A 15,842-nucleotide genomic window follows, 5' to 3' on the forward strand; every position below is an offset into this window, starting at 1 on the left:
TGAATTATGCCCACAATTGTACAAATCCGACAAGAGCATCATGTTTATATTGTACCCAGTTTGATCATGAGATGGAGGACTGCCCCACGCTGATAGCGAGGTTGCGTGATAAAGGAACACTCCAACCTCCCCCGACTCAGAACCTGCAAATGATGAGGTTTGAGCCGCGCGAGGAAGACTCGAATATAAACATCGTGCTCCGAAGCAGTATCACGACAGGAGATGAAAAAGGTAAGCAGCCCGAAGAGAGTGCCTAGGTTCGCAAGGCTCCAACGAAGGAACCAGAATTTGATTTGGAGCGCGCTAAGGAGACATTCATGGAAACTAAGAAGAGCTTCACGGAGGCCTCCACTTTAGGTAGTAAAGACAATCTGGAACCAGAGAAGGACCCATCAATGCTCACTACCTTTTTGGAGACTTGCATGAATTTGCTACGCGACAACAAGGCTGTGAAAAGGCTGCAAGAACTCATCACTAGATGTGCTGGATTAGGAGAACCATGCGTAGTCCAGAAGCTTAGGAAGCACACAACGCGAACAAGGAGGGAGATGAGATTGACCTCACAGAGCGGGGAATATGAAATGGATCAAGTGATTTTGGATCTAGGATCAGATGCGAACATCCTGCCAAAGCAGACATGGGAGCACATGGGCAGGCCCACGTTGCAATGGTCTCCTATTCAATTGCGAATGGTGAACCAACAAAAGATCCTACCTATGGGACGATTGCAGGGAATAATGGTAGATATCGAAGGTGCCATTGCGCTTGCAGATTTCGAAGTGATAGAGATTGTTGATGACAACAATCCCTATCCCGCACTACTGGGAATAGATTGGGCCACTGACATGAATGGAGTGATAAATATATAGAAGAATAAGATGCTTTTTGAGAAAAAGTGATTGCATGTAGTGGTACCTTTATACCCTACGGAAGGATCGTGCTACACAGAGCTAGTGCGTGACTAAGATAGCGATGACAATCTAGATTGTATCTACAAGATAACCACGCGGGAGCAGGACTGGGTGAATCCAATAGTGGATGGCAGGATTTCGTGGGAGCGCGAAAGTTCCTGCACCTCAGATTCAGACAAGGAGATAGAACGATGGCAGAATCGGTTACACGAGGTAACACGCTCAACTACAACATGATGATAAGGCCACTGCACTGCGTGGCAACAGAGGTAAGAGATCTGCCTATGTATGATGGGTTGATAACGGTGGATGATTTCCTGAACAAATTTGAAAGAGAAGTGCCAGAACAATAGCGTTTCGACGCTCTGAAATGGGCACTGCACACAACGCCCGCAAGATGGTGGGGTACACATCAAAGGAGTTTTGAGGACTGGTGCGAAAGCACCAGGATGATGCTCATGTGGTTTGGAAAGCCTTAGATGTGGATGAAATCCTAATATGATGGAAAAAATAGCCTGTGCCCCCACCTCTCCTGATGGGTACAGGCGTATGGTACGTTACCTGCATGAGTGCACACCGTCCTCACGATAGGTAACATAACCAACAAGCAGGAATGGGCAAGATGAGGGCGCAAATGATGAAGTATGATAAGACCTAGTGCGCCGAAGGTCATCCACATGGAAACCTTTGACAAAGTATACGAATTATTGAACGAGGTCCACCATGTGAGACGCACTGATTGGGACCTACACATACCAGCGGTTCTATGGGCTTATAGGACCATGTGCAAAATCCTGACTGCGCGGGCACTTCCGATGCTGAAGTATGAAGCAGATGCTGTAATCCCTATAGAGAATGCAAAGCCTAGTCCGCGCATAGCAGCACCCGTAGATACGATGGTTCGCGAAGCTGAGAAAGAAGGAATCACACAACTGCAAGAAACAAACACATGGGACTTGAGGAAGAAATCCAACAGGGAAACCTTAGACTCCTCGAACTGGAAAAAGAAAGGGTACGGTTAACGAATAAAAGCGCTTTGATGGACGCAAAGTTCAAGAAGCTGGAGAACGAGATAAAGGAAGAGTTTCTCGCTGAAAAAACTAGGATGGTAAGGCAAGGTGCATATGATCATGCTGACAAGTTTGAAAACTATCGCTGTGAATTGGTTAGTCTGATGCCTTGGCTTGGACCACATATTGCTAAACGTAGTGACCAGGGTAGCGCATTGCAAATAGTGAAGTGCACGATGCAGACCACAACAATAGAAGGTGGGGATTCTCCAAGAACCGTGATGGAGGACAGGATGGAGCTCTACACGGGTGGTGCAACCACCTGACTAGCCAAGGGAAGGACAGTCTTAGCGCTCCAGGCAGTTGGAAGGGAAAGCGGGACTATAAACTATCCTGCCCGGGAGCTATGCAATGTTGGAGATGCGCGTAGAAGCAAAGAGGCACAAGGTCTATGACTGCGCACGGGGGGCTACGCCGCCGCGCGGGTTGACGAAAAAGTGACCGTTGAAGTCACTATTCACGAGGGGATTCTTGACTTGAGGCAAAATGGAGCGGGTGGCAGGCATTTAAGATGTGATTTATGGGCAAGATTTGGGAAAATCTACCGCCAAGAAAGCATTAATGAACCAGAATTAGGGGGAATGGTCGAATTCGAATTCAAAAAGCGCTATAAAACACAAAGGGCTACCCAGCAAACAACACTTGGTCATTTGTGAATTGAGCGATTGAGCAGAGCCCTGAGTATTGAGAGCCGAGCATTGATTGAGCCCCTGAATTCACGAGTGACAGATTGCAGCACAACTACAATGACAGCAACTAAGGATGGTCTGGGAATAGAAGAGGTAACTGTCGACAAGGCCACGCAGGCCCTAACTGTGGAGGATGTTCCAGAAGGTGCCGGGATTGTGGCAGAGATCTCGAAATCACCATGTACGCCAAGACCCAAGAAGGATAAACAAGCAATGGCTCCCGTACGCGTGTCCCCGTGGAACCCGCTGTGCAGCAAATTGTCGATGGAAGAGAAGGGGAAAGCTGTCATGATAGAAACAGATGAGGAAGAAGAAGATTTGTAGGCCCTTATCATCGCAAAGGAAGAAGACGAAGGCATGGAGGTGGATACTCAGCCTAGGCACTCTGCGACAAAACTACCCGGCTATGTCCCTCCACGAAAAGGGAAGGCCAAAGTCCCTAAGGACCTGGACAAGACCAAGAGTTCACTCCAGACGCTGCTCCTCCCAGATGGCATTACGTTTGAAGGCACGCACCTAGGCCACGTGTCGACCATGAAATTTGAAGATTGGGACCTCGTTGACCGCGAAAAGTTCCTCCACTTGGAAACTGGAAAGCTCATGAAGCAACACACCGCGGGGGTGGTAATAGCATTAGAGCCACAAAAATGGTTGCGCAATGTGGAAAAGGCTGGGTTGCTGAACCTACTTTGGGTGCCACATTTCCACTGCCCCTTAATAACCATTTTCATCATTAGGCAGCTGCTCTACCTGGTGCATGATGGGTATTTATGGCTGGAGGAGCCCATCCCTATCATGGCAGACCTAATTCATCGCGTTTCCCAGCTTCTGTATAAAGGAAAGGACCCCGCGACCATATCAGAAGGAAAGGGCAGTGATTTGGCCCTCGCGAAGGCCATGAAGACGAAGTACAAGCTGGAAAAGAAGAAGAGGGGTTATGCCATCTCCAGCATCAAGGACAAAGTGGTACGCATGGCAACCCAAATTCTGGCAGGCAAGGTTATGTGGAAGTGCTGCGCAGACGAGGTACCTGTTAGCGCTTGAAATTTCACCTCAGGCTGAGAAAGGCAAACTTCAAGGCAACATCAAACCACTTAGCCTCGTAGCTAGCCCTACGGGGCAGGAGAGGGCTCTCTCCGATCTATCTCGGTAAAGATCTTCAACGGGCGAGATAACCAATAAGGAAACACTGATTTTAGGCTAGTAAACTGATAAAAGAGTTTGTTTTGGGATTTTTTGGATTTTGGTGGAAAATCGGGGAAAGGCAATTTTGGGTGCGGGGATTGGACACAGTTTTTGCAGGGGGTTCTTTGGGGCAAGGTAGGAGACTGTATTGACGCCTTTAAATTAAGTGAATGTGTAGGAATGACCGGTGAGGAGCTAAGGAGAGCAAGCAATCACCTTGAGTTCTCCTTAAACAAATGAAAACATTGATATTAAGCAAACTTAAAAGCAGAGCATGGAAATCATGAATTCTACTTTAACGCTTCATTTTCCTAATTTCAGAAGGAAAAGTAAGAAGATGATTCACATAACAAACTTACAAGTACAAAGAGAAACACACCATCAATACATGTAACCACAGGAATCCCAAAAAGGACTGCAAAACCCTGGTCTTTCTTCCTTTGCCAAAATTGCAGAGATATAATGAATAATACAATAGTGCTTTCTCCCTCAAGAGTCCAACCTCTCCAACCTCTGAAAATAATTGAGAAAATACATAATATAGGCAAGCCAACCTCTTCCCTTGCCTCTAGGGGTCGAGCTCATCCTTCTAGGAGCTGTTTCAACCAATTCTAAACTGAGCACTAAAATCTAGGCAGTCAAAACAACTTGCCTCTATAAGCTAGGAAACCAATTCATTCATTAAATGTTTGCTATTTCATGAATGAATCTTCTAGAATAGGTAAATAAGTGTCATATCAACATGAAAATACATTAATTACATCAAAGAGGGTGAAAAATCCCATCCCAAGTCAAAACTGGCCAAAGCTGGGCGAATTCCTGAGCTGTAGGTGAAAAATTGTGAAAATTGCCCAACAGGTCGCGCCCTAATCCTGATAGGTCACGCTTCTTTGGAGCTGCTTTTGAGGTACTTCCAGGTGTCCAAATGAGGCAAAAGTGGGCTTGTTGGAAAGGTCTGGATGTCTACTTTCCAACCCAAGTGGAATTTCTGAATTTGGTGGCCATTTGCCCCTCCAAAATTGCAATCTCCCAAGACTGCTTCCTGTTTGTCAAAAAGGTGGCAGAAAGTCAATTTTTGCATGTTTTTTGACCTTCTGGAGGCTCAAAACTTGATGAAATCTCTTGGTAATTGCTGAGCAGGTGTATCTTTGCATGACAAATCCAGAAATGCTGAGTTTTCCCAAAATGAAGTTGCCCATCGAATAGGTTGCATGACAAATCCAGAAATGCTGAGTTTTCCCAAAATGAAGTTTCCCATCGAATAGGTCGCGTGCGGCGCGCGACCTGTTAGGTAGAAAAACCTGTGTTTTGCCCAAAAATTCATAAGTGACCAAAAATGCTCAATTTTTTTTGAAATTTGTGCTGTAGTGAGGTCATTTAATATCATGCTCCTTCAAGGAAGCCTCATCCAAGATGTGGAGGGGATCGGGCCTTCTTCGTCGTTTTAGTGCCTTGGCCAACCGCCCTGGATCTGGCGATTGTAATTTTGACATTTTTAAAGCAAATATACATGAACCTCTCATTTCAACTTGATGGCATTAAAACACATTTCTCATGCCCATATTTCCTTATCAAGCAAAATACTTTGATGATCAAAGGCCTACCTGCAATCTTGAAGAAATTTGGGGATGTTTGGCAGTTTATAAGCAATTTTTGTGGATGAATTACCAACAGGTCGCGCGCGCCCAACAGGTCGCGCCAGCGTATTTTCTCAACTGGTAAGACCCCCCTGACAGGTCGCGCGCTTTTGCAGGAGGATTTTGGAGGCCTTCCCAGTGTCGGAATCAGGTGTAGGATAGATCGTTGGAAAGGTATTTGAGTCTACTTTCCAACCCAACTGGAATTTTTCAATTTGGAGTTCATTTTCCATGTCAAAAATCAAATCTCCCAAGACTGGTCAAAAAGTGCCAAATGAAGCTGCCTCAAGGAAGAGTGCTGTTGCAGTCAACTTTTGATTGCCTTCCTCAACCCCAAATTGAGCTCATGATAGCTCATTGGAAAGATCTTTGTGTCTAGGTATCATTTTACCCATCAAGAAAATAATTTGGCCAACCAAGCTAGGAGAAAACTTGATTTTCCCAAGGTCACTTCAGAGGTGTCTTTGATTCTCCTGAGGCAACGGTATTCTTGACATTTCTCTCAAACCATGACACCTGTGAAAAAAGTGAAGGAGGTTTTTCTTATTTGGCATGTTTTGGACAAAAACCTCTGTCAGTTTTCCCAAATTCATCTTTGATTGCTCTGAAAAATCTTTTGAGTGAAACTAATCCCGATGTGTGAAACAAGGAATTTCGTGGAAATGAAGCGAAATGAAGGGGATAAGGGGCTTCTAAATTCTTGGGGAAATTTTTGGAAGTAGGGAGGGATGTCAAGAAGCAGGGGAAAGTGGAATCTCAGAGATTGAGCGAGGGGAAGGGGTCCAAAAGGGCAAAACACTTTCCCAACCTAGAAAATTGCCAGGTTGTAGCTAGAAACTAGGGTTTGTGCAAAAATGAGGATTTTGGGGGATATCAGTGATGGGAAGCATTTGATAAGGTATATGAAGGATAGGGGAAGGTGTATGAACATCAGGATACAAGTTTTGCCGATGATTTGACCGTCCTTGAGTTCTCCTTAAACAAATGAAAACATTGATATTAAGCAAACTTAAAAGCAGAGCATGGAAATCATGAATTCTACTTTAACGCTTCATTTTCCTAATTTCAGAAGGAAAAGTAAGAAGATGATTCACATAACAAACTTACAAGTACAAAGAGAAACACACCATCAATACATGTAACCACAGGAATCCCAAAAAGGACTGCAAAACCCTGGTCTTTCTTCCTTTGCCAAAATTGCAGAGATATAATGAATAATACAATAGTGCTTTCTCCCTCAAGAGTCCAACCTCTCCAACCTCTGAAAATAATTGAGAAAATACATAATATAGGCAAGCCAACCTCTTCCCTTGCCTCTAGGGGTCGAGCTCATCCTTCTAGGAGCTGTTTCAACCAATTCTAAACTGAGCACTAAAATCTAGGCAGTCAAAACAACTTGCCTCTATAAGCTAGGAAACCAATTCATTCATTAAATGTTTGCTATTTCATGAATGAATCTTCTAGAATAAGTAAATAAGTGTCATATCAACATGAAAATACATTAATTACATCAAAGAGGGTGAAAAATCCCATCCCAAGTCAAAACTGGCCAAAGCTGGGCGAATTCCTGAGCTGTAGGTGAAAAATTGTGAAAATTGCCCAACAGGTCGCGCCCTAATCCTGATAGGTCATGCTTCTTTGGAGCTGCTTTTGAGGTAATTTCAGGTGTCCAAATGAGGCAAAAGTGGGCTTGTTGGAAAGGTCTGGATGTCTACTTTCCAACCCAAGTGGAATTTCTGAATTTGGTGGCAATTTGCCCCTCCAAAATTGCAATCTCCCAAGACTGCTTCCTGTTTGTCAAAAAGGTGGCAGAAAGTCAATTTTTGCATGTTTTTTGACCTTCTGGAGGCTCAAAACTTGATGAAATCTCTTGGTAATTGCTGAGCAGGTGTATCTTTGCATGACAAATCCAGAAATGCTGAGTTTTCCCAAAATGAAGTTGCCCATCGAATAGGTTGCATGACAAATCCAGAAATGCTGAGTTTTCCCAAAATGAAGTTTCCCATCGAATAGGTCGCGTGCGGCGCGCGACCTGTTAGGTAGAAAAACCTGTGTTTTGCCCAAAAATTCATAAGTGACCAAAAATGCTCAATTTTTTTTGAAATTTGTGCTGTAGTGAGGTCATTTAATATCATGCTCCTTCAAGGAAGCCTCATCCAAGATGTGGAGGGGATCGGGCCTTCTTCGTCGTTTTAGTGCCTTGGCCAACCGCCCTGGATCTGGCGATTGTAATTTTGACATTTTTAAAGCAAATATACATGAACCTCTCATTTCAACTTGATGGCATTAAAACACATTTCTCATGCCCATATTTCCTTATCAAGCAAAATACTTTGATGATCAAAGGCCTACCTGCAATCTTGAAGAAATTTGGGGATGTTTGGCAGTTTATAAGCAATTTTTGTGGATGAATTACCAACAGGTCGCGCGCGCCCAACAGGTCGCGCCAGCGTATTTTCTCAACTGGTAAGACCCCCCTGACAGGTCGCGCGCTTTTGCAGGAGGATTTTGGAGGCCTTCCCAGTGTCGGAATCAGGTGTAGGATAGATCGTTGGAAAGGTATTTGAGTCTACTTTCCAACCCAACTGGAATTTTTCAATTTGGAGTTCATTTTCCATGTCAAAAATCAAATCTCCCAAGACTGGTCAAAAAGTGCCAAATGAAGCTGCCTCAAGGAAGAGTGCTGTTGCAGTCAACTTTTGATTGCCTTCCTCAACCCCAAATTGAGCTCATGATAGCTCATTGGAAAGATCTTTGTGTCTAGGTATCATTTTACCCATCAAGAAAATAATTTGGCCAACCAAGCTAGGAGAAAACTTGATTTTCCCAAGGTCACTTCAGAGGTGTCTTTGATTCTCCTGAGGCAACGGTATTCTTGACATTTCTCTCAAACCATGACACCTGTGAAAAAAGTGAAGGAGGTTTTTCTTATTTGGCATGTTTTGGACAAAAACCTCTGTCAGTTTTCCCAAATTCATCTTTGATTGCTCTGAAAAATCTTTTGAGTGAAACTAATCCCGATGTGTGAAACAAGGAATTTCGTGGAAATGAAGCGAAATGAAGGGATAAGGGGCTTCTAAATTCTTGGGGAAATTTTTGGAAGTAGGGAGGGATGTCAAGAAGCAGGGGAAAGTGGAATCTCAGAGATTGAGCGAGGGGAAGGGGTCCAAAAGGGCAAAACACTTTCCCAACCTAGAAAATTGCCAGGTTGTAGCTAGAAACTAGGGTTTGTGCAAAAATGAGGATTTTGGGGGATATCAGTGATGGGAAGCATTTGATAAGGTATATGAAGGATAGGGGAAGGTGTATGAACATCAGGATACAAGTTTTGCCGATGATTTGACCGTCCTTGAGTTCTCCTTAAACAAATGAAAACATTGATATTAAGCAAACTTAAAAGCAGAGCATGGAAATCATGAATTCTACTTTAACGCTTCATTTTCCTAATTTCAGAAGGAAAAGTAAGAAGATGATTCACATAACAAACTTACAAGTACAAAGAGAAACACACCATCAATACATGTAACCACAGGAATCCCAAAAAGGACTGCAAAACCCTGGTCTTTCTTCCTTTGCCAAAATTGCAGAGATATAATGAATAATACAATAGTGCTTTCTCCCTCAAGAGTCCAACCTCTCCAACCTCTGAAAATAATTGAGAAAATACATAATATAGGCAAGCCAACCTCTTCCCTTGCCTCTAGGGGTCGAGCTCATCCTTCTAGGAGCTGTTTCAACCAATTCTAAACTGAGCACTAAAATCTAGGCAGTCAAAACAACTTGCCTCTATAAGCTAGGAAACCAATTCATTCATTAAATGTTTGCTATTTCATGAATGAATCTTCTAGAATAAGTAAATAAGTGTCATATCAACATGAAAATACATTAATTACATCAAAGAGGGTGAAAAATCCCATCCCAAGTCAAAACTGGCCAAAGCTGGGCGAATTCCTGAGCTGTAGGTGAAAAATTGTGAAAATTGCCCAACAGGTCGCGCCCTAATCCTGATAGGTCATGCTTCTTTGGAGCTGCTTTTGAGGTAATTTCAGGTGTCCAAATGAGGCAAAAGTGGGCTTGTTGGAAAGGTCTGGATGTCTACTTTCCAACCCAAGTGGAATTTCTGAATTTGGTGGCAATTTGCCCCTCCAAAATTGCAATCTCCCAAGACTGCTTCCTGTTTGTCAAAAAGGTGGCAGAAAGTCAATTTTTGCATGTTTTTTGACCTTCTGGAGGCTCAAAACTTGATGAAATCTCTTGGTAATTGCTGAGCAGGTGTATCTTTGCATGACAAATCCAGAAATGCTGAGTTTTCCCAAAATGAAGTTGCCCATCGAATAGGTTGCATGACAAATCCAGAAATGCTGAGTTTTCCCAAAATGAAGTTTCCCATCGAATAGGTCGCGTGCGGCGCGCGACCTGTTAGGTAGAAAAACCTGTGTTTTGCCCAAAAATTCATAAGTGACCAAAAATGCTCAATTTTTTTTGAAATTTGTGCTGTAGTGAGGTCATTTAATATCATGCTCCTTCAAGGAAGCCTCATCCAAGATGTGGAGGGGATCGGGCCTTCTTCGTCGTTTTAGTGCCTTGGCCAACCGCCCTGGATCTGGCGATTGTAATTTTGACATTTTTAAAGCAAATATACATGAACCTCTCATTTCAACTTGATGGCATTAAAACACATTTCTCATGCCCATATTTCCTTATCAAGCAAAATACTTTGATGATCAAAGGCCTACCTGCAATCTTGAAGAAATTTGGGGATGTTTGGCAGTTTATAAGCAATTTTTGTGGATGAATTACCAACAGGTCGCGCGCGCCCAACAGGTCGCGCCAGCGTATTTTCTCAACTGGTAAGACCCCCCTGACAGGTCGCGCGCTTTTGCAGGAGGATTTTGGAGGCCTTCCCAGTGTCGGAATCAGGTGTAGGATAGATCGTTGGAAAGGTATTTGAGTCTACTTTCCAACCCAACTGGAATTTTTCAATTTGGAGTTCATTTTCCATGTCAAAAATCAAATCTCCCAAGACTGGTCAAAAAGTGCCAAATGAAGCTGCCTCAAGGAAGAGTGCTGTTGCAGTCAACTTTTGATTGCCTTCCTCAACCCCAAATTGAGCTCATGATAGCTCATTGGAAAGATCTTTGTGTCTAGGTATCATTTTACCCATCAAGAAAATAATTTGGCCAACCAAGCTAGGAGAAAACTTGATTTTCCCAAGGTCACTTCAGAGGTGTCTTTGATTCTCCTGAGGCAACGGTATTCTTGACATTTCTCTCAAACCATGACACCTGTGAAAAAAGTGAAGGAGGTTTTTCTTATTTGGCATGTTTTGGACAAAAACCTCTGTCAGTTTTCCCAAATTCATCTTTGATTGCTCTGAAAAATCTTTTGAGTGAAACTAATCCCGATGTGTGAAACAAGGAATTTCGTGGAAATGAAGCGAAATGAAGGGGATAAGGGGCTTCTAAATTCTTGGGGAAATTTTTGGAAGTAGGGAGGGATGTCAAGAAGCAGGGGAAAGTGGAATCTCAGAGATTGAGCGAGGGGAAGGGGTCCAAAAGGGCAAAACACTTTCCCAACCTAGAAAATTGCCAGGTTGTAGCTAGAAACTAGGGTTTGTGCAAAAATGAGGATTTTGGGGGATATCAGTGATGGGAAGCATTTGATAAGGTATATGAAGGATAGGGGAAGGTGTATGAACATCAGGATACAAGTTTTGCCGATGATTTGACCGTCCTTGAGTTCTCCTTAAACAAATGAAAACATTGATATTAAGCAAACTTAAAAGCAGAGCATGGAAATCATGAATTCTACTTTAACGCTTCATTTTCCTAATTTCAGAAGGAAAAGTAAGAAGATGATTCACATAACAAACTTACAAGTACAAAGAGAAACACACCATCAATACATGTAACCACAGGAATCCCAAAAAGGACTGCAAAACCCTGGTCTTTCTTCCTTTGCCAAAATTGCAGAGATATAATGAATAATACAATAGTGCTTTCTCCCTCAAGAGTCCAACCTCTCCAACCTCTGAAAATAATTGAGAAAATACATAATATAGGCAAGCCAACCTCTTCCCTTGCCTCTAGGGGTCGAGCTCATCCTTCTAGGAGCTGTTTCAACCAATTCTAAACTGAGCACTAAAATCTAGGCAGTCAAAACAACTTGCCTCTATAAGCTAGGAAACCAATTCATTCATTAAATGTTTGCTATTTCATGAATGAATCTTCTAGAATAAGTAAATAAGTGTCATATCAACATGAAAATACATTAATTACATCAAAGAGGGTGAAAAATCCCATCCCAAGTCAAAACTGGCCAAAGCTGGGCGAATTCCTGAGCTGTAGGTGAAAAATTGTGAAAATTGCCCAACAGGTCGCGCCCTAATCCTGATAGGTCATGCTTCTTTGGAGCTGCTTTTGAGGTAATTTCAGGTGTCCAAATGAGGCAAAAGTGGGCTTGTTGGAAAGGTCTGGATGTCTACTTTCCAACCCAAGTGGAATTTCTGAATTTGGTGGCAATTTGCCCCTCCAAAATTGCAATCTCCCAAGACTGCTTCCTGTTTGTCAAAAAGGTGGCAGAAAGTCAATTTTTGCATGTTTTTTGACCTTCTGGAGGCTCAAAACTTGATGAAATCTCTTGGTAATTGCTGAGCAGGTGTATCTTTGCATGACAAATCCAGAAATGCTGAGTTTTCCCAAAATGAAGTTGCCCATCGAATAGGTTGCATGACAAATCCAGAAATGCTGAGTTTTCCCAAAATGAAGTTTCCCATCGAATAGGTCGCGTGCGGCGCGCGACCTGTTAGGTAGAAAAACCTGTGTTTTGCCCAAAAATTCATAAGTGACCAAAAATGCTCAATTTTTTTTGAAATTTGTGCTGTAGTGAGGTCATTTAATATCATGCTCCTTCAAGGAAGCCTCATCCAAGATGTGGAGGGGATCGGGCCTTCTTCGTCGTTTTAGTGCCTTGGCCAACCGCCCTGGATCTGGCGATTGTAATTTTGACATTTTTAAAGCAAATATACATGAACCTCTCATTTCAACTTGATGGCATTAAAACACATTTCTCATGCCCATATTTCCTTATCAAGCAAAATACTTTGATGATCAAAGGCCTACCTGCAATCTTGAAGAAATTTGGGGATGTTTGGCAGTTTATAAGCAATTTTTGTGGATGAATTACCAACAGGTCGCGCGCGCCCAACAGGTCGCGCCAGCGTATTTTCTCAACTGGTAAGACCCCCCTGACAGGTCGCGCGCTTTTGCAGGAGGATTTTGGAGGCCTTCCCAGTGTCGGAATCAGGTGTAGGATAGATCGTTGGAAAGGTATTTGAGTCTACTTTCCAACCCAACTGGAATTTTTCAATTTGGAGTTCATTTTCCATGTCAAAAATCAAATCTCCCAAGACTGGTCAAAAAGTGCCAAATGAAGCTGCCTCAAGGAAGAGTGCTGTTGCAGTCAACTTTTGATTGCCTTCCTCAACCCCAAATTGAGCTCATGATAGCTCATTGGAAAGATCTTTGTGTCTAGGTATCATTTTACCCATCAAGAAAATAATTTGGCCAACCAAGCTAGGAGAAAACTTGATTTTCCCAAGGTCACTTCAGAGGTGTCTTTGATTCTCCTGAGGCAACGGTATTCTTGACATTTCTCTCAAACCATGACACCTGTGAAAAAAGTGAAGGAGGTTTTTCTTATTTGGCATGTTTTGGACAAAAACCTCTGTCAGTTTTCCCAAATTCATCTTTGATTGCTCTGAAAAATCTTTTGAGTGAAACTAATCCCGATGTGTGAAACAAGGAATTTCGTGGAAATGAAGCGAAATGAAGGGGATAAGGGGCTTCTAAATTCTTGGGGAAATTTTTGGAAGTAGGGAGGGATGTCAAGAAGCAGGGGAAAGTGGAATCTCAGAGATTGAGCGAGGGGAAGGGGTCCAAAAGGGCAAAACACTTTCCCAACCTAGAAAATTGCCAGGTTGTAGCTAGAAACTAGGGTTTGTGCAAAAATGAGGATTTTGGGGGATATCAGTGATGGGAAGCATTTGATAAGGTATATGAAGGATAGGGGAAGGTGTATGAACATCAGGATACAAGTTTTGCCGATGATTTGACCGTCCTTGAGTTCTCCTTAAACAAATGAAAACATTGATATTAAGCAAACTTAAAAGCAGAGCATGGAAATCATGAATTCTACTTTAACGCTTCATTTTCCTAATTTCAGAAGGAAAAGTAAGAAGATGATTCACATAACAAACTTACAAGTACAAAGAGAAACACACCATCAATACATGTAACCACAGGAATCCCAAAAAGGACTGCAAAACCCTGGTCTTTCTTCCTTTGCCAAAATTGCAGAGATATAATGAATAATACAATAGTGCTTTCTCCCTCAAGAGTCCAACCTCTCCAACCTCTGAAAATAATTGAGAAAATACATAATATAGGCAAGCCAACCTCTTCCCTTGCCTCTAGGGGTCGAGCTCATCCTTCTAGGAGCTGTTTCAACCAATTCTAAACTGAGCACTAAAATCTAGGCAGTCAAAACAACTTGCCTCTATAAGCTAGGAAACCAATTCATTCATTAAATGTTTGCTATTTCATGAATGAATCTTCTAGAATAAGTAAATAAGTGTCATATCAACATGAAAATACATTAATTACATCAAAGAGGGTGAAAAATCCCATCCCAAGTCAAAACTGGCCAAAGCTGGGCGAATTCCTGAGCTGTAGGTGAAAAATTGTGAAAATTGCCCAACAGGTCGCGCCCTAATCCTGATAGGTCATGCTTCTTTGGAGCTGCTTTTGAGGTAATTTCAGGTGTCCAAATGAGGCAAAAGTGGGCTTGTTGGAAAGGTCTGGATGTCTACTTTCCAACCCAAGTGGAATTTCTGAATTTGGTGGCAATTTGCCCCTCCAAAATTGCAATCTCCCAAGACTGCTTCCTGTTTGTCAAAAAGGTGGCAGAAAGTCAATTTTTGCATGTTTTTTGACCTTCTGGAGGCTCAAAACTTGATGAAATCTCTTGGTAATTGCTGAGCAGGTGTATCTTTGCATGACAAATCCAGAAATGCTGAGTTTTCCCAAAATGAAGTTGCCCATCGAATAGGTTGCATGACAAATCCAGAAATGCTGAGTTTTCCCAAAATGAAGTTTCCCATCGAATAGGTCGCGTGCGGCGCGCGACCTGTTAGGTAGAAAAACCTGTGTTTTGCCCAAAAATTCATAAGTGACCAAAAATGCTCAATTTTTTTTGAAATTTGTGCTGTAGTGAGGTCATTTAATATCATGCTCCTTCAAGGAAGCCTCATCCAAGATGTGGAGGGGATCGGGCCTTCTTCGTCGTTTTAGTGCCTTGGCCAACCGCCCTGGATCTGGCGATTGTAATTTTGACATTTTTAAAGCAAATATACATGAACCTCTCATTTCAACTTGATGGCATTAAAACACATTTCTCATGCCCATATTTCCTTATCAAGCAAAATACTTTGATGATCAAAGGCCTACCTGCAATCTTGAAGAAATTTGGGGATGTTTGGCAGTTTATAAGCAATTTTTGTGGATGAATTACCAACAGGTCGCGCGCGCCCAACAGGTCGCGCCAGCGTATTTTCTCAACTGGTAAGACCCCCCTGACAGGTCGCGCGCTTTTGCAGGAGGATTTTGGAGGCCTTCCCAGTGTCGGAATCAGGTGTAGGATAGATCGTTGGAAAGGTATTTGAGTCTACTTTCCAACCCAACTGGAATTTTTCAATTTGGAGTTCATTTTCCATGTCAAAAATCAAATCTCCCAAGACTGGTCAAAAAGTGCCAAATGAAGCTGCCTCAAGGAAGAGTGCTGTTGCAGTCAACTTTTGATTGCCTTCCTCAACCCCAAATTGAGCTCATGATAGCTCATTGGAAAGATCTTTGTGTCTAGGTATCATTTTACCCATCAAGAAAATAATTTGGCCAACCAAGCTAGGAGAAAACTTGATTTTCCCAAGGTCACTTCAGAGGTGTCTTTGATTCTCCTGAGGCAACGGTATTCTTGACATTTCTCTCAAACCATGACACCTGTGAAAAAAGTGAAGGAGGTTTTTCTTATTTGGCATGTTTTGGACAAAAACCTCTGTCAGTTTTCCCAAATTCATCTTTGATTGCTCTGAAAAATCTTTTGAGTGAAACTAATCCCGATGTGTGAAACAAGGAATTTCGTGGAAATGAAGCGAAATGAAGGGGATAAGGGGCTTCTAAATTCTTGGGGAAATTTTTGGAAGTAGGGAGGGATGTCAAGAAGCAGGGGAAAGTGGAATCTCAGAGATTGAGCGAGGGGAAGGGGTCCAAAAGGGCAAAACACTTTCCCAACCTA

This window comes from Pinus tabuliformis, chromosome 2_2 (genome assembly GCF_031772625.1).
Source record: "Pinus tabuliformis cultivar Carrire ecotype Pingquan chromosome 2_2, CPIR1, whole genome shotgun sequence".
NCBI classification, from domain to species: domain Eukaryota; kingdom Viridiplantae; phylum Streptophyta; class Pinopsida; order Pinales; family Pinaceae; genus Pinus; species Pinus tabuliformis.